Source organism: Thunnus thynnus, chromosome 2 (genome assembly GCF_963924715.1).
Source record: "Thunnus thynnus chromosome 2, fThuThy2.1, whole genome shotgun sequence".
Lineage (NCBI taxonomy): Eukaryota > Metazoa > Chordata > Actinopteri > Scombriformes > Scombridae > Thunnus > Thunnus thynnus.
The window spans coordinates 39,889,664-39,913,449 of NC_089518.1; the positions used below are offsets into that span (position 1 = coordinate 39,889,664).

At 49.3% G+C, this 23,786-nt stretch overlaps 1 protein-coding gene and 22 non-coding genes across 25 annotated transcripts in view; 3 read left to right on the top strand and 20 right to left on the bottom strand.

Moving 5' to 3' along the window:
- Window positions 1-23,786, top strand: part of cntrl (centriolin) — a 95,992-nt gene that overhangs the window by 8,436 nt on the left and 63,770 nt on the right. The gene's annotated exons all lie outside the window — the stretch shown is intronic.
- Window positions 999-1,080, bottom strand: trnas-gcu (transfer RNA serine (anticodon GCU)). Its single transcript has one exon. It is a non-coding gene; the product is annotated as a tRNA-Ser (tRNA).
- Window positions 1,542-1,614, top strand: trnaa-agc (transfer RNA alanine (anticodon AGC)). Its single transcript has one exon. It is a non-coding gene; the product is annotated as a tRNA-Ala (tRNA).
- trnaa-agc (transfer RNA alanine (anticodon AGC)) lies at window positions 2,128-2,200 on the top strand. The gene has a single exon. It is a non-coding gene; the product is annotated as a tRNA-Ala (tRNA).
- On the bottom strand, window positions 4,577-4,658 carry trnas-gcu (transfer RNA serine (anticodon GCU)). The gene has a single exon. It is a non-coding gene; the product is annotated as a tRNA-Ser (tRNA).
- trnas-gcu (transfer RNA serine (anticodon GCU)) lies at window positions 5,958-6,039 on the bottom strand. Its single transcript has one exon. It is a non-coding gene; the product is annotated as a tRNA-Ser (tRNA).
- On the bottom strand, window positions 6,535-6,607 carry trnaa-agc (transfer RNA alanine (anticodon AGC)). Its single transcript has one exon. It is a non-coding gene; the product is annotated as a tRNA-Ala (tRNA).
- Window positions 7,767-7,848, bottom strand: trnas-gcu (transfer RNA serine (anticodon GCU)). Its single transcript has one exon. It is a non-coding gene; the product is annotated as a tRNA-Ser (tRNA).
- On the bottom strand, window positions 8,344-8,416 carry trnaa-agc (transfer RNA alanine (anticodon AGC)). Its single transcript has one exon. It is a non-coding gene; the product is annotated as a tRNA-Ala (tRNA).
- On the bottom strand, window positions 9,576-9,657 carry trnas-gcu (transfer RNA serine (anticodon GCU)). The gene has a single exon. It is a non-coding gene; the product is annotated as a tRNA-Ser (tRNA).
- trnaa-agc (transfer RNA alanine (anticodon AGC)) lies at window positions 10,153-10,225 on the bottom strand. Its single transcript has one exon. It is a non-coding gene; the product is annotated as a tRNA-Ala (tRNA).
- trnas-gcu (transfer RNA serine (anticodon GCU)) lies at window positions 11,385-11,466 on the bottom strand. The gene has a single exon. It is a non-coding gene; the product is annotated as a tRNA-Ser (tRNA).
- Window positions 11,962-12,034, bottom strand: trnaa-agc (transfer RNA alanine (anticodon AGC)). The gene has a single exon. It is a non-coding gene; the product is annotated as a tRNA-Ala (tRNA).
- On the bottom strand, window positions 13,183-13,264 carry trnas-gcu (transfer RNA serine (anticodon GCU)). The gene has a single exon. It is a non-coding gene; the product is annotated as a tRNA-Ser (tRNA).
- Window positions 13,760-13,832, bottom strand: trnaa-agc (transfer RNA alanine (anticodon AGC)). The gene has a single exon. It is a non-coding gene; the product is annotated as a tRNA-Ala (tRNA).
- Window positions 14,992-15,073, bottom strand: trnas-gcu (transfer RNA serine (anticodon GCU)). The gene has a single exon. It is a non-coding gene; the product is annotated as a tRNA-Ser (tRNA).
- Window positions 15,569-15,641, bottom strand: trnaa-agc (transfer RNA alanine (anticodon AGC)). Its single transcript has one exon. It is a non-coding gene; the product is annotated as a tRNA-Ala (tRNA).
- trnas-gcu (transfer RNA serine (anticodon GCU)) lies at window positions 16,800-16,881 on the bottom strand. Its single transcript has one exon. It is a non-coding gene; the product is annotated as a tRNA-Ser (tRNA).
- On the bottom strand, window positions 17,377-17,449 carry trnaa-agc (transfer RNA alanine (anticodon AGC)). The gene has a single exon. It is a non-coding gene; the product is annotated as a tRNA-Ala (tRNA).
- Window positions 18,608-18,689, bottom strand: trnas-gcu (transfer RNA serine (anticodon GCU)). The gene has a single exon. It is a non-coding gene; the product is annotated as a tRNA-Ser (tRNA).
- trnas-gcu (transfer RNA serine (anticodon GCU)) lies at window positions 20,406-20,487 on the bottom strand. The gene has a single exon. It is a non-coding gene; the product is annotated as a tRNA-Ser (tRNA).
- trnas-gcu (transfer RNA serine (anticodon GCU)) lies at window positions 22,203-22,284 on the bottom strand. Its single transcript has one exon. It is a non-coding gene; the product is annotated as a tRNA-Ser (tRNA).
- On the bottom strand, window positions 22,780-22,852 carry trnaa-agc (transfer RNA alanine (anticodon AGC)). Its single transcript has one exon. It is a non-coding gene; the product is annotated as a tRNA-Ala (tRNA).

The window sequence follows — 23,786 nt, forward strand, 5'->3', positions numbered from 1 at the left end:
TGCTTTGGCCTGACTCCGGAGATGGTCCGTCTCGGGCGCAACTCGGCACAGCTCAGCGCATTTAAACTGGTAATGGAAAAGCGCCAGTGGAAAAACCCTAAGTGAGACTTCCTGCAGCAGCTGAACTATAACCTAGATACTGTATCTGTGTGTCAGAGCTTTAAACAAATAATCACTGTTGCCTCCTTGTGTCTCAGTCTCCTCCTGGAGGTTTGAAGCAGAGGAAAGATGTAAGGAAAGAGCAATGAGGGAAACATGTATGTAGTGAAATGAGACCAACGTCCTTCTCAGTTTCTGATGACTGAGGTACAGCTGCATCAGCTGTTAGTTAAGGATGAATTAAAACAAGGATATGTTAAAGATCACTGTGAGAGGTCACCACTGATAATATCACAGCATATAAAAGAACTTTTTTCTGTGTATTCTTATTATTGTGTAGCTGTAGAAACAGAAAACATGGAAATGAGGACAATGACGTGGTGAATGTGCTGTGATCACAGTTTGATTGTTTCCAAACTGAAAAGAGGATGAAGAAGTAACCTCCATTTTTTTCCCATTAAAGGGTTTTTTGGGGAGTTTTTTCTTGTATGAATTGAGGGTTTTAGGACAGAGGATGTTGTTGCTGTACAGATTGTAAAATTTGATTTGTGATATCTGGCTATATTAATATAAATTGACTGGTGAGATTTAGCTGCTTTCTTGTTGTTCAGATGTTTCAGTGTGGACATAGATCTTTATCAAACTAATCTGGAAACTTTTCATATGTAAACCGCATTTTAAATATTAGTCGGCTTACTTTTGGACATACTGAGAACTTTGCTGATTGTTCCAGTGAACATTATTATGACGCAGTATGTCTCAATAAACCAGCATCAGTGATTCAGTCAGTGTGGAAGAAAACATTCAACTCATTATTATTATTAGATTTGTATAAATGTATGTATGTAAGGGAGCCAGATATCTTGTTGACATTTAAGCATATCAGGCTAAAGTAACTACGACGAGGATGGGATTCGAACCCACGCGTGCAGAGCACAATGGATTAGCAGTCCATCGCCTTAACCACTCGGCCACCTCGTCCGTTGTTTCTGGTGTTTCACAGTAAAACTCTGATCCAGGTTTCCTCTCAGGGTTTTTAAATCAGTCTGGAAAAGTGTTGCATGTTGAATATTAACTGATCTGATTTCCAAGTGGAGAAGAGAATATACAGAAGAAGAAGAACAGAACGGACCCTTGTCTCCTTCCTCATGAAGCTCTTCCAGAAAGTGGATTCATGTTTCTGACACTATGTGCAGTTTGGTTCAATAAAAACAGAAAACAGCCGAGGAGATGGAGGACATCTTTGTCTTGTTCCGGTAGTTTAGTGAAAGTGAGGAGCAGAGGAGATGCTGGATGTTCTGGCTTGTGCCTCTTTAACATGACGTGAGCTCAGAGTCCTGCAGAGTTTGTCTGCAGTTCAGAAACATGAATCCACTTCCTAAAATAGAAGCAGGGAGGGGAGGGAGGGAAACGAAAAACTACACCATGTGCCTATTTCTGCAGGGGAATTAGCTCAAATGGTAGAGCGCTCGCTTAGCATGCGAGAGGTAGCGGGATCGATGCCCGCATTCTCCAGAGGACCTTTAACCCTTTTCTGCTCTCCTGCTCAGCATGGTTTAACATTTATCTGTGATGCAAGCTGCTCTCAGTCACACCCTCTGTCAGATCTCATTGATCTATCTTCAGTTAATGATCGACAAAACTAATGCAATCTAACCCAACAGCCCTGCAATAAAATCTACCTTCATGAAAGTTCTTCATTTAATGTTCAGTGTTAGTTGAAACTTGTGTTGCTGTTGAATTGTATTGTGTTATACTAAGAAGTGTTTCTAATATTTTATTCATATCAGTGAGGGTAGATATAGCTTGTTTTTTTGCTGTATGTAGGTGGCCTGTATCTCACTAATGTTACTGTTTGTTTTGTGGATACATCCTGCCTAGAGCCTAAATATAATGACAGCCTCACAGAGCTGCTACATGGCTGTAGACAAACAGTCATAGGACTTAAGAAATATACAAAACACATTTGATGAGACATTTTACCTTGATGGACTAACTGTGAACTGAACTCTACAGCATGTGAGCACAGGGGAATTAGCTCAAATGGTAGAGCGCTCGCTTAGCATGCGAGAGGTAGCGGGATCGATGCCCGCATTCTCCACAAGCCTTTTGTTTCTGTTGATGATGTGTGAAGATCAGTTTTTTTGCTGAAATATTGGATCATTTGAACATTTATTGAAATGAAAGCATGTGAGAAGTTTAGAGGGAAAAATCACTATTTGGTGGAGCTGTTAACAACTCATAGACATGTGAAATGTGACCCCGACTACACACTGCTTTTTGTAAGACGTCAAAAGACAAAAAGGTTGGAAACCACTGGTTTCATCTTTAACAATGTGTTGTATTTTAAAAGCTTGTTATATTATCCATTGTGTCAAATCTTCATCTGAAAAGTAACTAAAGCTGTCAAATAAATGTAGTGAAGTAGAAAGTACAATATTTCCCTCTGAGATGTAGAAAGTAGCATCACATGGAAATACTCAAGTAAAGTACAAGTACCTCAAAACTGTACTGAAGTACAGTACTTGAGTAAATGTACTCTACAAGTTATTTTGTTTATGTGCCACATGAACCCTTGGTTCAGGTCGGCACAAGCAGCACTGTGCCAGTTAGGTTTTGGAGTGCACCCATTGTAAAACCTTCAAGACACACACTAATAACTCAATTATAATGCAATTAAGGCACAATGCGAGTAAGGCAGAACCCATGTACAACAGCATACTCTGATTATGTTAATGCTCATAGTCTATGCTATGATTATGCTCATAGTTGAAGTAAGCATAATCACAGTAAGATATGTGGATTATCAGATCTTATTTGCATTATTTGGGGCCAGTCAGAGCATGTGTACAACTGAGTCCAATTACTGAAACTCTGATAAAGGAGCACATGTGCAACTGGTGACGTAGCGCTCCATGTGTTGTAGTGTTCACAAATGTGATGATGGAAAGCAAAACAGAACAAACAAACAACAAAACAACATTTCTGGAAGTTTGAGGACACAGAGTCAGTTTGCTGTGTCTCGTGCAGCATGAACATAATGCCAGTCAGGTTAACTGGAGCTCTCGTATGTTCATTATTGACTTAAAAATAATGGAACATAACAACAGGAAGTAAACAAAGCAACTCTGATTTCCAAGCAGAGAAGCAAAGTTGGTGTATGATCGATCAGAGCGGGTTCATACGACGTGTTGTCCGACTGTTTAGGAAATCAAAAGTGTTCACAGTTGTTCTGATCGGCCACGCTTGAAGGTGGAGTGGAAAGTCAGCCGTCATAGAGAGGAAGGAGACGTGATGTTTAAATGGTGCATAATTCTCTCCTGGAAGACATTCATAGTGTTGCATGTAGGTGTTCACATTAAAAGTGACTGAAATGGTTGTCAGGAATGTAGAAGAGAGCTGAAGAAGTTCAAACCCTAACAACTTTCTTACCTCCACACAGCTGGACAATCACTGTGTGATTCCCCCCAAACCTCAGAAAGGTGTGGGGGGAGGGGGTTTCTGAAGCTATTCGACCATCAAGCACTTCTGATGGAGTATACCGACCCCTTAAATGTACAGAAAAAGAACAGAATGGATCATCTGAGTAACATTTAGTTACATGAGTTTGCCTTTAGCTGAGTAAAAGTGAGGAGCAGAGGAGATGGTGGACGTCCTGGCTGGTGCCTCTTTAAGCTGAGACACTGTCTGCATTTCAGAAACATGAATCCACTTTTTAAAATAGAAGCAGGGGAGGGAGGGAAGGGTAGGAAAAGCTACACACAGCGGGTGTGCAGGGGAATTAGCTCAAATGGTAGACTGCTCTTTTAGCATGCGAGAGGTAGCGGGATCAATGCCCGCATTTTCCAGAAGACTTTAGTTTTCTATTTGCTTAACATTAGCTGAATGGATAAATTAACATGTTGTGTATCAGGCTAAATTTTCACCAAATTTGCAGCATGGAATAATTTCCTCTCATTTTATAATTTGAACACTTTTGACAAATCAACAGCAACAACAAACTTGCATCCATGAGCATTTGAGAGGACTGTAGGACTTGCAAATTTATTTCCAATTTATGAATGACAGTCATTTGTGAAAAGGAACACCAGCACCATTTGCAATCTGCGTCTAAACAGCGCTCAATGTTGTGAAACAGGCTTCAGCATGGGGGGTGTTAATAGAGAGACAGTAGTCTATGCAGCCGGAGTAGAAACCCCGGACTGAGATCTCATACCTGAACACATGACCAAGAGAGTGGAGAGTTTGGATATTTTTGATCTTTCTTCTATAAAGTGGTAAAACTGTAAAACATGAAAAACGGAAAGCAAGTGGTAAGTTTTTGTCTCAATACACATGACAGAACAGCAGCATAGGTCGTCAGTGTATCAGTCACTAAAAGAGACAAACTTCCTGTTATAGGAATTGATCTTATTGAGGGTTGTTATAATGGAGCATGTTATGTTGTAAATATGACAAACTAAAGTGAACTTAAACTCGACGAGGATGGGATTCGAACCCACGCGTGCAGAGCACAATGGATTAGCAGTCCATCGCCTTAACCACTCGGCCACCTCGTCTGTTGATGCCGGTGTTTTACAGAAAATGTGTGATCCAGGTCTCCTCTCAGGGTTTTTAAATCAGTCTCGCGGAAAATTGTATATTGAATTGAGATTAACTGATCTGATTTCCAAGCCGAGCAGTGAACATACAGAAGAAGAGCAGAACGGACCTTTAGAGGAGATAGAGGACATATTTGTCTTGTTGGGGTTTGGGACTCTGTAAATTAAAGAGTATGGATGAGACCTACTCTCTGTGAAAATTGCCCTGAGATAACTTCTGTTGTGATTTGTACTATATAAATTGACTTGAACTGATTTGTTCCTCTTTTAACATGAAACAGCTGTGAAACATGACAATAGGGAAGGAAAAGAGTGTCTCATAGTTTCCCGTGCTGTTAATGGACACTGCTGTCCCACAATGCAATTCTCAACATTGTTACAGGGGAATTAGCTCAAATGGTAGAGCGTTGGCTTAACATGTGAGAGGTACTGTAATTCGTTGTGCTCTGCATGCGTGGGTCAGAATTCTGTCCTCATTGAGTGAAGATCACTTTAGCCGTCATGTTTACATGTCATCAAGATAACTGTCTCCATTGTAACGACCCTCTTTGTCACAATAAGATCAATTTCTCCATGAGAAACGTTCTCGTCCTCATTGATTCATTGTCACATGTACTGAGACAAAACCTGATGAAACCAAAGATGTGAAGGTTTTACAATTTTCACACATTTCATTGAACATTGAAGGTGTGTTAAGACAGAAGCAAATTTTCACCTCATGTCATTCACGTGAGAGTGACTACTGAACCATCTGTTTATTCGCCCCAAACACATGATATACCAATGGTACAATAGCTGTAACCTAGCTAGCAACGAACGCAGCCGCTGTGTCTGTGGGAGAGTTTCTGCGTGTTTGTGTACAGTTCACCTTCTGATTGAACGGCAAACTCACCACAGACTCTTGTTCTTTCTTTTATTTCCCTCCAATCTCTCCCTTTCTCCTGCTCCTTTCTGTATGTTTATGAAGCACATTCATAAATTTCCAGGATAAACATATTGATTTGACAGAGGAGGGTTAACAAAAAGCTAGCGGTGCAAGGCATCCAACAGGCTAGGATAGCTGCCTCCGTTTTGGACTCTCTGTTCCCCCCGCCCCCCACCCAAGTATCATAGGGAGCGCTTGCGATTGGTCGCTGGTGTGCGGATTGATTTCCCCTCCTTGACCGGACCCTGTGATTAGATGAGTTGAATTCACTGCCTTAAATGCTGCCGCATGGAGCCGGTTAGCTCGACGACATGTAAACGCAGCAGAGGACTCGACGAGGATGGGATTCGAACCCACGCGTGCAGAGCACAATGGATTAGCAGTCCATCGCCTTAACCACTCGGCCACCTCGTCTGTTGACGGGGTTTCAATACATACAATCCATACAGCCGTGGCGTTGTATGGACAATGTGTGAAACGCATTGACGTCGGCTAACGTGGCGGTCGTGAGAGCGGTCAGAGTCACGGGACTGAAGGTGTGAATAGTTGAGGAGCCTTTTGGGAAGGATTGAATCATAGCTGACAGTCTAACAGCCCGTTCACACATGCAGACTCCAACACTGGAGACACAACAGGACGCCTTTCAGTATGACGTGGACTCTCAAAAACTGCCACTGCTGCTCAAAGGGAAGTTGAGAAAAATTCAACTTTATGCAGAAGTTAAGACTGGAGGAGGAGGTTGAAAGAAATGATGCGCGGGAAGAAAAGACATGCCAGCAGAGTGCTGACCTTACATGTAAGAGGACTCTCTCTATCTCACCTCTGAATTAACCGCACAGATGGGGTTGTTTGCTGTAGTGCACGAGAAAGTCCCAGGCACCATTACGCGGAGACAGCGGGAAAGGCTTGTGGAGAATGCGGGCGTCGATCCCGCTACCTCTCGCATGCTAAGCGAGCGCTCTACCATTTGAGCTAATTCCCCTGTCGTTTAAAAAGCACTCTCTTCACTTTTGATCACTCCCCCCTGCAGTGGTGAAATGTGGCTTTTCTTGTTAACTTGTAGTCGTGTAAAGACAGAAGATTGAATTGAACATGAGCTGACGAGGATGGCGTTGGAACAGAGGCGTGAAGAGCGCAATTGATTGGGAGGTCTTCACACAGACCTGGAAGGTCTGGAGGGTTTCATGGGTGTCTTTCCTAAGTGGAGACACCAAATAAAGATAGGTTTTTTTCCCCCTCCAGTATCACGAATCCTCCACAGGGGAGGAAGGAAGGGAAGTGCAGCACGGAACTAGATAGCTTCCCTTTCTTGTTAGGGGAATTAGCTCAAATGGTAGAGCGCTCGCTTCGCATGTGAGAGGTAGCGGGATCGACGCCCGCATTCTCCAAAAGGCTTTTAGGCATGTCTTCTACTTACGTAGGGAAAGTCTAGCTAACGTGGAGAAGCGGTTTTGCATCTGAACGTGGGTAAGACAGAAAGGTCTGGATGAGGCATCCATAGGACCCAAAGGACACAAAGTCCCGAATGGAAGAGGGAGAGAGAGCGGGAGAAGGAAAGAGTTCCCGGGAGACCCCACTGTCCATCGCAGAGAGGCCTGGCTGCAGGGGCTGTTAGGTGGGGCCGAAAACTTGGTGGCGTAGTGACATTCACGGGGCTGGTTGGTGAGCTGCTGTAGCTGGCCAGCTAAGCGCTAACTCGCTAGCCGGCTGGGCCACCGCTAGTCATTCACAGCAGCTCCCAGAGTTTCTCTCTGTTTTCTCTCCGCTGTTCCGTTTCCTCGTCCTGACATTTATACACGGCTCATTCAAAGAGGTAGCAGTATCGTGGCCTCCTCTCATAACTGAGTGCAAAGCAGCTCTGATTTGAAACGCCAGCGGTGCAAGGCATCCAACAGGCTAGGATAGCTGCCTCCGTTTTGGACTCTCTGTTCCCCCCGCCCCCCACCCAAGTATCATAGGGAGCGCTTGCAAGAGGGCTTGCGATTGGTCGCTGGTGTGCGGATTGATTTCCCCTCCTTGACCGGACCCTGTGATTAGATGAGTTGAATTCACTGGCTTCAATGCTGCCGCATGGAGGCCTTAGTCATGGAGCCGGTTAGCTCGACGACATGTAAACGCAGCAGACTAAAGTCAAGCTGACTCGACGAGGATGGGATTCGAACCCACGCGTGCAGAGCACAATGGATTAGCAGTCCATCGCCTTAACCACTCGGCCACCTCGTCTGTTGACGGGGTTTCAATACATACAATCCATACAGCCGTGGCGTTGTATGGACAATGTGTGAAACGCATTGACGTCGGCTAACGTGGCGGTCGTGAGAGCGGTCAGAGTCACGGGACTGAAGGTGTGAATAGTTGAGGAGCCTTTTGGGAAGGATTGAATCATAGCTGACAGTCTAACAGCCCGTTCACACATGCAGACTCCAACACTGGAGACACAACAGGACGCCTTTCAGTATGACGTGGACTCTCAAAAACTGCCACTGCTGCTCAAAGGGAAGTTGAGAAAAATTCAACTTTATGCAGAAGTTAAGACTGGAGGAGGAGGTTGAAAGAAATGATGCGCGGGAAGAAAAGACAGGCCAGCAGAGTGCTGACCTTACATGTAAGAGGACTCTCTCTATCTCACCTCTGAATTAACCGCACAGATGGGGTTGTTTGCTGTAGTGCACGAGAAAGTCCCAGGCGCCATTACGCGGAGACAGCGGGAAAGGCTTGTGGAGAATGCGGGCGTCGATCCCGCTACCTCTCGCATGCTAAGCGAGCGCTCTACCATTTGAGCTAATTCCCCTGTCGTCTAAAAAGCACTCTCTTCACTTTTGATCACTCCCCCCTGCAGTGGTGAAATGTGGCTTTTCTTGTTAACTTGTAGTCGTGTAAAGACAGAAGATTGAATTGAACATGAGCTGACGAGGATGGCGTTGGAACAGAGGCGTGAAGAGCGCAATTGATTGGGAGGTCTTCACACAGACCTGGAAGGTCTGGAGGGTTTCATGGGTGTCTTTCCTAAGTGGAGACACCAAATAAAGATAGGTTTTTTTCCCCCTCCAGTATCACGAATCCTCCACAGGGGAGGAAGGAAGGGAAGTGCAGCACGGAACTAGATAGCTTCCCTTTCTTGGTAGGGGAATTAGCTCAAATGGTAGAGCGCTCGCTTCGCATGTGAGAGGTAGCGGGATCGACGCCCGCATTCTCCAAAAGGCTTTTAGGCATTTCTTCTACTTACGTAGGGAAAGTCTAGCTAACGTGGAGAAGCGGTTTTGCATCTGAACGTGGGTAAGACAGAAAGGTCTGGATGAGGCATCCATAGGACCCAAAGGACACAAAGTCCCGAGTGGAAGAGGGAGAGAGAGCGGGAGAAGGAAAGAGGTCCCGGGAGACCCCACTGTCCATCGCAGAGAGGCCTGGCTGCAGGGGCTGTTAGGTGGGGCCGAAAACTTGGTGGCGTAGTGACATTCACGGGGCTGGTTGGTGAGCTGCTGTAGCTGGCCAGCTAAGCGCTAACTCGCTAGCCGGCTGGGCCACCGCTAGTCATTCACAGCAGCTCCCAGAGTTTCTCTCTGTTTTCTCTCCGCTGTTCCGTTTCCTCGTCCTGACATTTATACACGGCTCATTCAAAGAGGTAGCAGTATCGTGGCCTCCTCTCATAACTGAGTGCAAAGCAGCTCTGATTTGAAACGCCAGCGGTGCAAGGCATCCAACAGGCTAGGATAGCTGCCTCCGTTTTGGACTCTCTGTTCCCCCCGCCCCCCACCCAAGTATCATAGGGAGCGCTTGCAAGAGGGCTTGCGATTGGTCGCTGGTGTGCGGATTGATTTCCCCTCCTTGACCGGACCCTGTGATTAGATGAGTTGAATTCACTGGCTTCAATGCTGCCGCATGGAGGCCTTAGTCATGGAGCCGGTTAGCTCGACGACATGTAAACGCAGCAGACTAAAGTCAAGCTGACTCGACGAGGATGGGATTCGAACCCACGCGTGCAGAGCACAATGGATTAGCAGTCCATCGCCTTAACCACTCGGCCACCTCGTCTGTTGACGGGGTTTCAATACATACAATCCATACAGCCGTGGCGTTGTATGGACAATGTGTGAAACGCATTGACGTCGGCTAACGTGGCGGTCGTGAGAGCAGTCAGAGTCACGGGACTGAAGGTGTGAATAGTTGAGGAGCCTTTTGGGAAGGATTGAATCATAGCTGACAGTCTAACAGCCCGTTCACACATGCAGACTCCAACACTGGAGACACAACAGGACGCCTTTCAGTATGACGTGGACTCTCAAAAACTGCCACTGCTGCTCAAAGGGAAGTTGAGAAAAATTCAACTTTATGCAGAAGTTAAGACTGGAGGAGGAGGTTGAAAGAAATGATGCGCGGGAAGAAAAGACATGCCAGCAGAGTGCTGACCTTACATGTAAGAGGACTCTCTCTATCTCACCTCTGAATTAACCGCACAGATGGGGTTGTTTGCTGTAGTGCACGAGAAAGTCCCAGGCGCCATTACGCGGAGACAGCGGGAAAGGCTTGTGGAGAATGCGGGCGTCGATCCCGCTACCTCTCGCATGCTAAGCGAGCGCTCTACCATTTGAGCTAATTCCCCTGTCGTCTAAAAAGCACTCTCTTCACTTTTGATCACTCCCCCCTGCAGTGGTGAAATGTGGCTTTTCTTGTTAACTTGTAGTCGTGTAAAGACAGAAGATTGAATTGAACATGAGCTGACGAGGATGGCGTTGGAACAGAGGCGTGAAGAGCGCAATTGATTGGGAGGTCTTCACACAGACCTGGAAGGTCTGGAGGGTTTCATGGGTGTCTTTCCTAAGTGGAGACACCAAATAAAGATAGGTTTTTTTCCCCCTCCAGTATCACGAATCCTCCACAGGGGAGGAAGGAAGGGAAGTGCAGCACGGAACTAGATAGCTTCCCTTTCTTGGTAGGGGAATTAGCTCAAATGGTAGAGCGCTCGCTTCGCATGTGAGAGGTAGCGGGATCGTCGCCCGCATTCTCCAAAAGGCTTTTAGGCATTTCTTCTACTTACGTAGGGAAAGTCTAGCTAACGTGGAGAAGCGGTTTTGCATCTGAACGTGGGTAAGACAGAAAGGTCTGGATGAGGCATCCATAGGACCCAAAGGACACAAAGTCCCGAGTGGAAGAGGGAGAGAGAGCGGGAGAAGGAAAGAGGTCCCGGGAGACCCCACTGTCCATCGCAGAGAGGCCTGGCTGCAGGGGCTGTTAGGTGGGGCCGAAAACTTGGTGGCGTAGTGACATTCACGGGGCTGGTTGGTGAGCTGCTGTAGCTGGCCAGCTAAGCGCTAACTCGCTAGCCGGCTGGGCCACCGCTAGTCATTCACAGCAGCTCCCAGAGTTTCTCTCTGTTTTCTCTCCGCTGTTCCGTTTCCTCGTCCTGACATTTATACACGGCTCATTCAAAGAGGTAGCAGTATCGTGGCCTCCTCTCATAACTGAGTGCAAAGCAGCTCTGATTCGAAACGCCAGCGGTGCAAGGCATCCAACAGGCTAGGATAGCTGCCTCCGTTTTGGACTCTCTGTTCCCCCCGCCCCCCACCCAAGTATCATAGGGAGCGCTTGCAAGAGGGCTTGCGATTGGTCGCTGGTGTGCGGATTGATTTCCCCTCCTTGACCGGACCCTGTGATTAGATGAGTTGAATTCACTGCCTTCAATGCTGCCGCATGGAGGCCTTAGTCATGGAGCCGGTTAGCTCCACGACATGTAAACGCAGCAGACTAAAGTCAAGCTGACTCGACGAGGATGGGATTCGAACCCACGCGTGCAGAGCACAATGGATTAGCAGTCCATCGCCTTAACCACTCGGCCACCTCGTCTGTTGACGGGGTTTCAATACATACAATCCATACAGCCGTGGCGTTGTATGGACAATGTGTGAAACGCATTGACGTCGGCTAACGTGGCGGTCGTGAGAGCGGTCAGAGTCACGGGACTGAAGGTGTGAATAGTTGAGGAGCCTTTTGGGAAGGATTGAATCATAGCTGACAGTCTAACAGCCCGTTCACACATGCAGACTCCAACACTGGAGACACAACAGGACGCCTTTCAGTATGACGTGGACTCTCAAAAACTGCCACTGCTGCTCAAAGGGAAGTTGAGAAAAATTCAACTTTATGCAGAAGTTAAGACTGGAGGAGGAGGTTGAAAGAAATGATGCGCGGGAAGAAAAGACATGCCAGCAGAGTGCTGACCTTACATGTAAGAGGACTCTCTCTATCTCACCTCTGAATTAACCGCACAGATGGGGTTGTTTGCTGTAGTGCACGAGAAAGTCCCAGGCACCATTACGCGGAGACAGCGGGAAAGGCTTGTGGAGAATGCGGGCGTCGATCCCGCTACCTCTCGCATGCTAAGCGAGCGCTCTACCATTTGAGCTAATTCCCCTGTCGTTTAAAAAGCACTCTCTTCACTTTTGATCACTCCCCCCTGCAGTGGTGAAATGTGGCTTTTCTTGTTAACTTGTAGTCGTGTAAAGACAGAAGATTGAATTGAACATGAGCTGACGAGGATGGCGTTGGAACAGAGGCGTGAAGAGCGCAATTGATTGGGAGGTCTTCACACAGACCTGGAAGGTCTGGAGGGTTTCATGGGTGTCTTTCCTAAGTGGAGACACCAAATAAAGATAGGTTTTTTTCCCCCTCCAGTATCACGAATCCTCCACAGGGGAGGAAGGAAGGGAAGTGCAGCACAGAACTAGATAGCTTCCCTTTCTTGGTAGGGGAATTAGCTCAAATGGTAGAGCGCTCGCTTCGCATGTGAGAGGTAGCGGGATCGTCGCCCGCATTCTCCAAAAGGCTTTTAGGCATTTCTTCTACTTACGTAGGGAAAGTCTAGCTAACGTGGAGAAGCGGTTTTGCATCTGAACGTGGGTAAGACAGAAAGGTCTGGATGAGGCATCCATAGGACCCAAAGGACACAAAGTCCCGAGTGGAAGAGGGAGAGAGAGCGGGAGAAGGAAAGAGGTCCCGGGAGACCCCACTGTCCATCGCAGAGAGGCCTGGCTGCAGGGGCTGTTAGGTGGGGCCGAAAACTTGGTGGCGTAGTGACATTCACGGGGCTGGTTGGTGAGCTGCTGTAGCTGGCCAGCTAAGCGCTAACTCGCTAGCCGGCTGGGCCACCGCTAGTCATTCACAGCAGGTCCCAGAGTTTCTCTCTGCTGTTCCGTTTCCTCGTCCTGACATTTATACACGGCTCATTCAAAGAGGTAGCAGTATCGTGGCCTCCTCTCATAACTGAGTGCAAAGCAGCTCTGATTTGAAACGCCAGCGGTGCAAGGCATCCAACAGGCTAGGATAGCTGCCTCCGTTTTGGACTCTCTGTTCCCCCCGCCCCCCACCCAAGTATCATAGGGAGCGCTTGCAAGAGGGCTTGCGATTGGTCGCTGGTGTGCGGATTGATTTCCCCTCCTTGACCGGACCCTGTGATTAGATGAGTTGAATTCACTGCCTTCAATGCTGCCGCATGGAGGCCTTAGTCATGGAGCCGGTTAGCTCGACGACATGTGAACGCAGCAGACTAAAGTCAAGCTGACTCGACGAGGATGGGATTCGAACCCACGCGTGCAGAGCACAATGGATTAGCAGTCCATCGCCTTAACCACTCGGCCACCTCGTCTGTTGACGGGGTTTCAATACATACAATCCATACAGCCGTGGCGTTGTATGGACAATGTGTGAAACGCATTGACGTCGGCTAACGTGGCGGTCGTGAGAGCGGTCAGAGTCACGGGACTGAAGGTGTGAATAGTTGAGGAGCCTTTTGGGAAGGATTGAATCATAGCTGACAGTCTAACAGCCCGTTCACACATGCAGACTCCAACACTGGAGACACAACAGGACGCCTTTCAGTATGACGTGGACTCTCAAAAACTGCCACTGCTGCTCAAAGGGAAGTTGAGAAAAATTCAACTTTATGCAGAAGTTAAGACTGGAGGAGGAGGTTGAAAGAAATGATGCGCGGGAAGAAAAGACATGCCAGCAGAGTGCTGACCTTACATGTAAGAGGACTCTCTCTATCTCACCTCTGAATTAACCGCACAGATGGGGTTGTTTGCTGTAGTGCACGAGAAAGTCCCAGGCACCATTACGCGGAGACAGCGGGAAAGGCTTGTGGAGAATGCGGGCGTCGATCCCGCTACCTCTCGCATGCTAAGCGAGCGCTCTACCATTTGAGCTAATTCCCCTGTCGTCTAAAAAGCACTCTCTTCACTTTTGATCACTCCCCCCTGCAGTGGTGAAATGTGGCTTTTCTTGTTAACTTGTAGTCGTGTAAAGACAGAAGATTGAATTGAACATGAGCTGACGAGGATGGCGTTGGAACAGAGGCGTGAAGAGCGCAATTGATTGGGAGGTCTTCACACAGACCTGGAAGGTCTGGAGGGTTTCATGGGTGTCTTTCCTAAGTGGAGACACCAAATAAAGATAGGTTTTTTTCCCCCTCCAGTATCACGAATCCTCCACAGGGGAGGAAGGAAGGGAAGTGCAGCACGGAACTAGATAGCTTCCCTTTCTTGGTAGGGGAATTAGCTCAAATGGTAGAGCGCTCGCTTCGCATGTGAGAGGTAGCGGGATCGACGCCCGCATTCTCCAAAAGGCTTTTAGGCATTTCTTCTACTTACGTAGGGAAAGTCTAGCTAACGTGGAGAAGCGGTTTTGCATCTGAACGTGGGTAAGACAGAAAGGTCTGGATGAGGCATCCATAGGACCCAAAGGACACAAAGTCCCGAGTGGAAGAGGGAGAGAGAGCGGGAGAAGGAAAGAGGTCCCGGGAGACCCCACTGTCCATCGCAGAGAGGCCTGGCTGCAGGGGCTGTTAGGTGGGGCCGAAAACTTGGTGGCGTAGTGACATTCACGGGGCTGGTTGGTGAGCTGCTGTAGCTGGCCAGCTAAGCGCTAACTCGCTAGCCGGCTGGGCCACCGCTAGTCATTCACAGCAGCTCCCAGAGTTTCTCTCTGTTTTCTCTCCGCTGTTCCGTTTCCTCGTCCTGACATTTATACACGGCTCATTCAAAGAGGTAGCAGTATCGTGGCCTCCTCTCATAACTGAGTGCAAAGCAGCTCTGATTCGAAACGCCAGCGGTGCAAGGCATCCAACAGGCTAGGATAGCTGCCTCCGTTTTGGACTCTCTGTTCCCCCCGCCCCCCACCCAAGTATCATAGGGAGCGCTTGCAAGAGGGCTTGCGATTGGTCGCTGGTGTGCGGATTGATTTCCCCTCCTTGACCGGACCCTGTGATTAGATGAGTTGAATTCACTGCCTTCAATGCTGCCGCATGGAGGCCTTAGTCATGGAGCCGGTTAGCTCCACGACATGTAAACGCAGCAGACTAAAGTCAAGCTGACTCGACGAGGATGGGATTCGAACCCACGCGTGCAGAGCACAATGGATTAGCAGTCCATCGCCTTAACCACTCGGCCACCTCGTCTGTTGACGGGGTTTCAATACATACAATCCATACAGCCGTGGCGTTGTATGGACAATGTGTGAAACGCATTGACGTCGGCTAACGTGGCGGTCGTGAGAGCGGTCAGAGTCACGGGACTGAAGGTGTGAATAGTTGAGGAGCCTTTTGGGAAGGATTGAATCATAGCTGACAGTCTAACAGCCCGTTCACACATGCAGACTCCAACACTGGAGACACAACAGGACGCCTTTCAGTATGACGTGGACTCTCAAAAACTGCCACTGCTGCTCAAAGGGAAGTTGAGAAAAATTCAACTTTATGCAGAAGTTAAGACTGGAGGAGGAGGTTGAAAGAAATGATGCGCGGGAAGAAAAGACATGCCAGCAGAGTGCTGACCTTACATGTAAGAGGACTCTCTCTATCTCACCTCTGAATTAACCGCACAGATGGGGTTGTTTGCTGTAGTGCACGAGAAAGTCCCAGGCACCGTTATGCGGAGACAGCGGGAAAGGCTTGTGGAGAATGCGGGCGTCGATCCCGCTACCTCTCGCATGCTAAGCGAGCGCTCTACCATTTGAGCTAATTCCCCTGTCGCCTAAAAAGCACTCTCTTCACTTTTGATCACTCCCCCCTGCAGTGGTGAAATGTGGCTTTTCTTGTTAACTTGTAGTCGTGTAAAGACAGAAGATTGAATTGAACATGAGCTGACGAGGATGGCGTTGGAACAGAGGCGTGAAGAGCGCAATTGATTGGGAGGTCTTCACACAGACCTGGAAGGTCTGGAGGGTTTCATGGGTGTCTTTCCTAAGTGGAGACACCAAATAAAGATAGGTTTTTTCCCCCTCCAGTATCACGAATCCTCCACAGGGGAGGAAGGAAGGGAAGTGCAGCACGGAACTAGATAGCTTCCCTTTCTTGGTAGGGGAATTAGCTCAAATGGTAGAGCGCTCGCTTCGCATGTGAGAGGTAGCGGGATCGACGCCCGCATTCTCCAAAAGGCTTTTAGGCATTTCTTCTACTTACGTAGGGAAAGTCTAGCTAACGTGGAGAAGCGGTTTTGCATCTGAACGTGGGTAAGACAGAAAGGTCTGGATGAGGCATCCATAGGACCCAAAGGACACAAAGTCCCGAGTGGAAGAGGGAGAGAGAGCGGGAGAAGGAAAGAGGTCCCGGGAGACCCCACTGTCCATCGCAGAGAGGCCTGGCTGCAGGGGCTGTTAGGTGGGGCCGAAAACTTGGTGGCGTAGTGACATTCACGGGGCTGGTTGGTGAGCTGCTGTAGCTGGCCAGCTAAGCGCTAACTCGCTAGCCGGCTGGGCCACCGCTAGTCATTCACAGCAGCTCCCAGAGTTTCTCTCTGTTTTCTCTCCGCTGTTCCGTTTCCTCGTCCTGACATTTATACACGGCTCATTCAAAGAGGTAGCAGTATCGTGGCCTCCTCTCATAACTGAGTGCAAAGCAGCTCTGATTCGAAACGCCAGCGGTGCAAGGCATCCAACAGGCTAGGATAGCTGCCTCCGTTTTGGACTCTCTGTTCCCCCCGCCCCCCACCCAAGTATCATAGGGAGCGCTTGCAAGAGGGCTTGCGATTGGTCGCTGGTGTGCGGATTGATTTCCCCTCCTTGACCGGACCCTGTGATTAGATGAGTTGAATTCACTGCCTTCAATGCTGCCGCATGGAGGCCTTAGTCATGGAGCCGGTTAGCTCCACGACATGTAAACGCAGCAGACTAAAGTCAAGCTGACTCGACGAGGATGGGATTCGAACCCACGCGTGCAGAGCACAATGGATTAGCAGTCCATCGCCTTAACCACTCGGCCACCTCGTCTGTTGACGGGGTTTCAATACATACAATCCATACAGCCGTGGCGTTGTATGGACAATGTGTGAAACGCATTGACGTCGGCTAACGTGGCGGTCGTGAGAGCGGTCAGAGTCACGGGACTGAAGGTGTGAATAGTTGAGGAGCCTTTTGGGAAGGATTGAATCATAGCTGACAGTCTAACAGCCCGTTCACACATGCAGACTCCAACACTGGAGACACAACAGGACGCCTTTCAGTATGACGTGGACTCTCAAAAACTGCCACTGCTGCTCAAAGGGAAGTTGAGAAAAATTCAACTTTATGCAGAAGTTAAGACTGGAGGAGGAGGTTGAAAGAAATGATGCGCGGGAAGAAAAGACATGCCAGCAGAGTGCTGACCTTACATGTAAGAGGACTCTCTCTATCTCACCTCTGAATTAACCGCACAGATGGGGTTGTTTGCTGTAGTGCACGAGAAAGTCCCAGGCACCGTTATGCGGAGACAGCGGGAAAGGCTTGTGGAGAATGCGGGCGTCGATCCCGCTACCTCTCGCATGCTAAGCGAGCGCTCTACCATTTGAGCTAATTCCCCTGTCGCCTAAAAAGCACTCTCTTCACTTTTGATCACTCCCCCCTGCAGTGGTGAAATGTGGCTTTTCTTGTTAACTTGTAGTCGTGTAAAGACAGAAGATTGAATTGAACATGAGCTGACGAGGATGGCGTTGGAACAGAGGCGTGAAGAGCGCAATTGATTGGGAGGTCTTCACACAGACCTGGAAGGTCTGGAGGGTTTCATGGGTGTCTTTCCTAAGTGGAGACACCAAATAAAGATAGGTTTTTTCCCCCTCCAGTATCACGAATCCTCCACAGGGGAGGAAGGAAGGGAAGTGCAGCACGGAACTAGATAGCTTCCCTTTCTTGGTAGGGGAATTAGCTCAAATGGTAGAGCGCTCGCTTCGCATGTGAGAGGTAGCGGGATCGACGCCCGCATTCTCCAAAAGGCTTTTAGGCATTTCTTCTACTTACGTAGGGAAAGTCTAGCTAACGTGGAGAAGCGGTTTTGCATCTGAACGTGGGTAAGACAGAAAGGTCTGGATGAGGCATCCATAGGACCCAAAGGACACAAAGTCCCGAGTGGAAGAGGGAGAGAGAGCGGGAGAAGGAAAGAGGTCCCGGGAGACCCCACTGTCCATCGCAGAGAGGCCTGGCTGCAGGGGCTGTTAGGTGGGGCCGAAAACTTGGTGGCGTAGTGACATTCACGGGGCTGGTTGGTGAGCTGCTGTAGCTGGCCAGCTAAGCGCTAACTCGCTAGCCGGCTGGGCCACCGCTAGTCATTCACAGCAGCTCCCAGAGTTTCTCTCTGTTTTCTCTCCGCTGTTCCGTTTCCTCGTCCTGACATTTATACACGGCTCATTCAAAGAGGTAGCAGTATCGTGGCCTCCTCTCATAACTGAGTGCAAAGCAGCTCTGATTTGAAACGCCAGCGGTGCAAGGCATCCAACAGGCTAGGATAGCTGCCTCCGTTTTGGACTCTCTGTTCCCCCCGCCCCCCACCCAAGTATCATAGGGAGCGCTTGCAAGAGGGCTTGCGATTGGTCGCTGGTGTGCGGATTGATTTCCACTCCTTGACCGGACCCTGTGATTAGATGAGTTGAATTCACTGCCTTCAATGCTGCCGCATGGAGGCCTTAGTCATGGAGCCGGTTAGCTCCACGACATGTAAACGCAGCAGACTAAAGTCAAGCTGACTCGACGAGGATGGGATTCGAACCCACGCGTGCAGAGCACAATGGATTAGCAGTCCATCGCCTTAACCACTCGGCCACCTCGTCTGTTGACGGGGTTTCAATACATACAATCCATACAGCCGTGGCGTTGTATGGACAATGTGTGAAACGCATTGACGTCGGCTAACGTGGCGGTCGTGAGAGCGGTCAGAGTCACGGGACTGAAGGTGTGAATAGTTGAGGAGCCTTTTGGGAAGGATTGAATCATAGCTGACAGTCTAACAGCCCGTTCACACATGCAGACTCCAACACTGGAGACACAACAGGACGCCTTTCAGTATGACGTGGACTCTCAAAAACTGCCACTGCTGCTCAAAGGGAAGTTGAGAAAAATTCAACTTTATGCAGAAGTTAAGACTGGAGGAGGAGGTTGAAAGAAATGATGCGCGGGAAGAAAAGACATGCCAGCAGAGTGCTGACCTTACATGTAAGAGGACTCTCTCTATCTCACCTCTGAATTAACCGCACAGATGGGGTTGTTTGCTGTAGTGCACGAGAAAGTCCCAGGCACCATTACGCGGAGACAGCGGGAAAGGCTTGTGGAGAATGCGGGCGTCGATCCCGCTACCTCTCGCATGCTAAGCGAGCTCTCTACCATTTGAGCTAATTCCCCTGTCGTCTAAAAAGCACTCTCTTCACTTTTGATCACTCCCCCCTGCAGTGGTGAAATGTGGCTTTTCTTGTTAACTTGTAGTCGTGTAAAGACAGAAGATTGAATTGAACATGAGCTGACGAGGATGGCGTTGGAACAGAGGCGTGAAGAGCGCAATTGATTGGGAGGTCTTCACACAGACCTGGAAGGTCTGGAGGGTTTCATGGGTGTCTTTCCTAAGTGGAGACACCAAATAAAGATAGGTTTTTTTCCCCCTCCAGTATCACGAATCCTCCACAGGGGAGGAAGGAAGGGAAGTGCAGCACGGAACTAGATAGCTTCCCTTTCTTGGTAGGGGAATTAGCTCAAATGGTAGAGCGCTCGCTTCGCATGTGAGAGGTAGCGGGATCGTCGCCCGCATTCTCCAAAAGGCTTTTAGGCATTTCTTCTACTTACGTAGGGAAAGTCTAGCTAACGTGGAGAAGCGGTTTTGCATCTGAACGTGGGTAAGACAGAAAGGTCTGGATGAGGCATCCATAGGACCCAAAGGACACAAAGTCCCGAGTGGAAGAGGGAGAGAGAGCGGGAGAAGGAAAGAGGTCCCGGGAGACCCCACTGTCCATCGCAGAGAGGCCTGGCTGCAGGGGCTGTTAGGTGGGGCCGAAAACTTGGTGGCGTAGTGACATTCACGGGGCTGGTTGGTGAGCTGCTGTAGCTGGCCAGCTAAGCGCTAACTCGCTAGCCGGCTGGGCCACCGCTAGTCATTCACAGCAGCTCCCAGAGTTTCTCTCTGCTGTTCCGTTTCCTCGTCCTGACATTTATACACGGCTCATTCAAAGAGGTAGCAGTATCGTGGCCTCCTCTCATAACTGAGTGCAAAGCAGCTCTGATTCGAAACGCCAGCGGTGCAAGGCATCCAACAGGCTAGGATAGCTGCCTCCGTTTTGGACTCTCTGTTCCCCCCGCCCCCCACCCAAGTATCATAGGGAGCGCTTGCAAGAGGGCTTGCGATTGGTCGCTGGTGTGCGGATTGATTTCCCCTCCTTGACCGGACCCTGTGATTAGATGAGTTGAATTCACTGCCTTCAATGCTGCCGCATGGAGGCCTTAGTCATGGAGCCGGTTAGCTCGACGACATGTGAACGCAGCAGACTAAAGTCAAGCTGACTCGACGAGGATGGGATTCGAACCCACGCGTGCAGAGCACAATGGATTAGCAGTCCATCGCCTTAACCACTCGGCCACCTCGTCTGTTGACGGGGTTTCAATACATACAATCCATACAGCCGTGGCGTTGTATGGACAATGTGTGAAACGCATTGACGTCGGCTAACGTGGCGGTCGTGAGAGCGGTCAGAGTCACGGGACTGAAGGTGTGAATAGTTGAGGAGCCTTTTGGGAAGGATTGAATCATAGCTGACAGTCTAACAGCCCGTTCACACATGCAGACTCCAACACTGGAGACACAACAGGACGCCTTTCAGTATGACGTGGACTCTCAAAAACTGCCACTGCTGCTCAAAGGGAAGTTGAGAAAAATTCAACTTTATGCAGAAGTTAAGACTGGAGGAGGAGGTTGAAAGAAATGATGCGCGGGAAGAAAAGACATGCCAGCAGAGTGCTGACCTTACATGTAAGAGGACTCTCTCTATCTCACCTCTGAATTAACCGCACAGATGGGGTTGTTTGCTGTAGTGCACGAGAAAGTCCCAGGCACCATTACGCGGAGACAGCGGGAAAGGCTTGTGGAGAATGCGGGCGTCGATCCCGCTACCTCTCGCATGCTAAGCGAGCTCTCTACCATTTGAGCTAATTCCCCTGTCGTCTAAAAAGCACTCTCTTCACTTTTGATCACTCCCCCCTGCAGTGGTGAAATGTGGCTTTTCTTGTTAACTTGTAGTCGTGTAAAGACAGAAGATTGAATTGAACATGAGCTGACGAGGATGGCGTTGGAACAGAGGCGTGAAGAGCGCAATTGATTGGGAGGTCTTCACACAGACCTGGAAGGTCTGGAGGGTTTCATGGGTGTCTTTCCTAAGTGGAGACACCAAATAAAGATAGGTTTTTTTCCCCCTCCAGTATCACGAATCCTCCACAGGGGAGGAAGGAAGGGAAGTGCAGCACGGAACTAGATAGCTTCCCTTTCTTGGTAGGGGAATTAGCTCAAATGGTAGAGCGCTCGCTTCGCATGTGAGAGGTAGCGGGATCGACGCCCGCATTCTCCAAAAGGCTTTTAGGCATTTCTTCTACTTACGTAGGGAAAGTCTAGCTAACGTGGAGAAGCGGTTTTGCATCTGAACGTGGGTAAGACAGAAAGGTCTGGATGAGGCATCCATAGGACCCAAAGGACACAAAGTCCCGAGTGGAAGAGGGAGAGAGAGCGGGAGAAGGAAAGAGGTCCCGGGAGACCCCACTGTCCATCGCAGAGAGGCCTGGCTGCAGGGGCTGTTAGGTGGGGCCGAAAACTTGGTGGCGTAGTGACATTCACGGGGCTGGTTGGTAAGCTGCTGTAGCTGGCCAGCTAAGCGCTAACTCGCTAGCCGGCTGGGCCACCGCTAGTCATTCACAGCAGCTCCCAGAGTTTCTCTCTGTTTTCTCTCCGCTGTTCCGTTTCCTCGTCCTGACATTTATACACGGCTCATTCAAAGAGGTAGCAGTATCGTGGCCTCCTCTCATAACTGAGTGCAAAGCAGCTCTGATTCGAAACGCCAGCGGTGCAAGGCATCCAACAGGCTAGGATAGCTGCCTCCGTTTTGGACTCTCTGTTCCCCCCGCCCCCCACCCAAGTATCATAGGGAGCGCTTGCGATTGGTCGCTGGTGTGCGGATTGATTTCCCCTCCTTGACCGGACCCTGTGATTAGATGAGTTGAATTCACTGCCTTCAATGCTGCCGCATGGAGGCCTTAGTCATGGAGCCGGTTAGCTCGACGACATGTGAACGCAGCAGACTAAAGTCAAGCTGACTCGACGAGGATGGGATTCGAACCCACGCGTGCAGAGCACAATGGATTAGCAGTCCATCGCCTTAACCACTCGGCCACCTCGTCTGTTGACGGGGTTTCAATACATACAATCCATACAGCCGTGGCGTTGTATGGACAATGTGTGAAACGCATTGACGTCGGGTAACGTGGCGGTCGTGAGAGCGGTCAGAGTCACGGGACTGAAGGTGTGAATAGTTGAGGAGCCTTTTGGGAAGGATTGAATCATAGCTGACAGTCTAACAGCCCGTTCACACATGCAGACTCCAACACTGGAGACACAACAGGACGCCTTTCAGTATGACGTGGACTCTCAAAAACTGCCACTGCTGCTCAAAGGGAAGTTGAGAAAAATTCAACTTTATGCAGAAGTTAAGACTGGAGGAGGAGGTTGAAAGAAATGATGCGTGGGAAGAAAAGACATGCCAGCAGAGTGCTGACCTTACATGTAAGAGGACTCTCTCTATCTCACCTCTGAATTAACCGCACAGATGGGGTTGTTTGCTGTAGTGCACGAGAAAGTCCCAGGCACCATTACGCGGAGACAGCGGGAAAGGCTTGTGGAGAATGCGGGCGTCGATCCCGCTACCTCTCGCATGCTAAGCGAGCGCTCTACCATTTGAGCTAATTCCCCTGTCGTCTAAAAAGCACTCTCTTCACTTTTGATCACTCCCCCCTGCAGTGGTGAAATGTGGCTTTTCTTGTTAACTTGTAGTCGTGTAAAGACAGAAGACTGAATTGAACATGAGCTGACGAGGATGGCGTTGGAACAGAGGCGTGAAGAGCGCAATTGATTGGGAGGTCTTCACACAGACCTGGAAGGTCTGGAGGGTTTCATGGGTGTCTTTCCTAAGTGGAGACACCAAATAAAGATAGGTTTTTTTCCCCCTCCAGTATCACGAATCCTCCACAGGGGAGGAAGGAAGGGAAGTGCAGCACGGAACTAGATAGCTTCCCTTTCTTGGTAGGGGAATTAGCTCAAATGGTAGAGCGCTCGCTTCGCATGTGAGAGGTAGCGGGATCGACGCCCGCATTCTCCAAAAGGCTTTTAGGCATTTCTTCTACTTACGTAGGGAAAGTCTAGCTAACGTGGAGAAGCGGTTTTGCATCTGAACGTGGGTAAGACAGAAAGGTCTGGATGAGGCATCCATAGGACCCAAAGGACACAAAGTCCCGAGTGGAAGAGGGAGAGAGAGCGGGAGAAGGAAAGAGGTCCCGGGAGACCCCACTGTCCATCGCAGAGAGGCCTGGCTGCAGGGGCTGTTAGGTGGGGCCGAAAACTTGGTGGCGTAGTGACATTCACGGGGCTGGTTGGTAAGCTGCTGTAGCTGGCCAGCTAAGCGCTAACTCGCTAGCCGGCTGGGCCACCGCTAGTCATTCACAGCAGCTCCCAGAGTTTCTCTCTGTTTTCTCTCCGCTGTTCCGTTTCCTCGTCCTGACATTTATACACGGCTCATTCAAAGAGGTAGCAGTATCGTGGCCTCCTCTCATAACTGAGTGCAAAGCAGCTCTGATTCGAAACGCCAGCGGTGCAAGGCATCCAACAGGCTAGGATAGCTGCCTCCGTT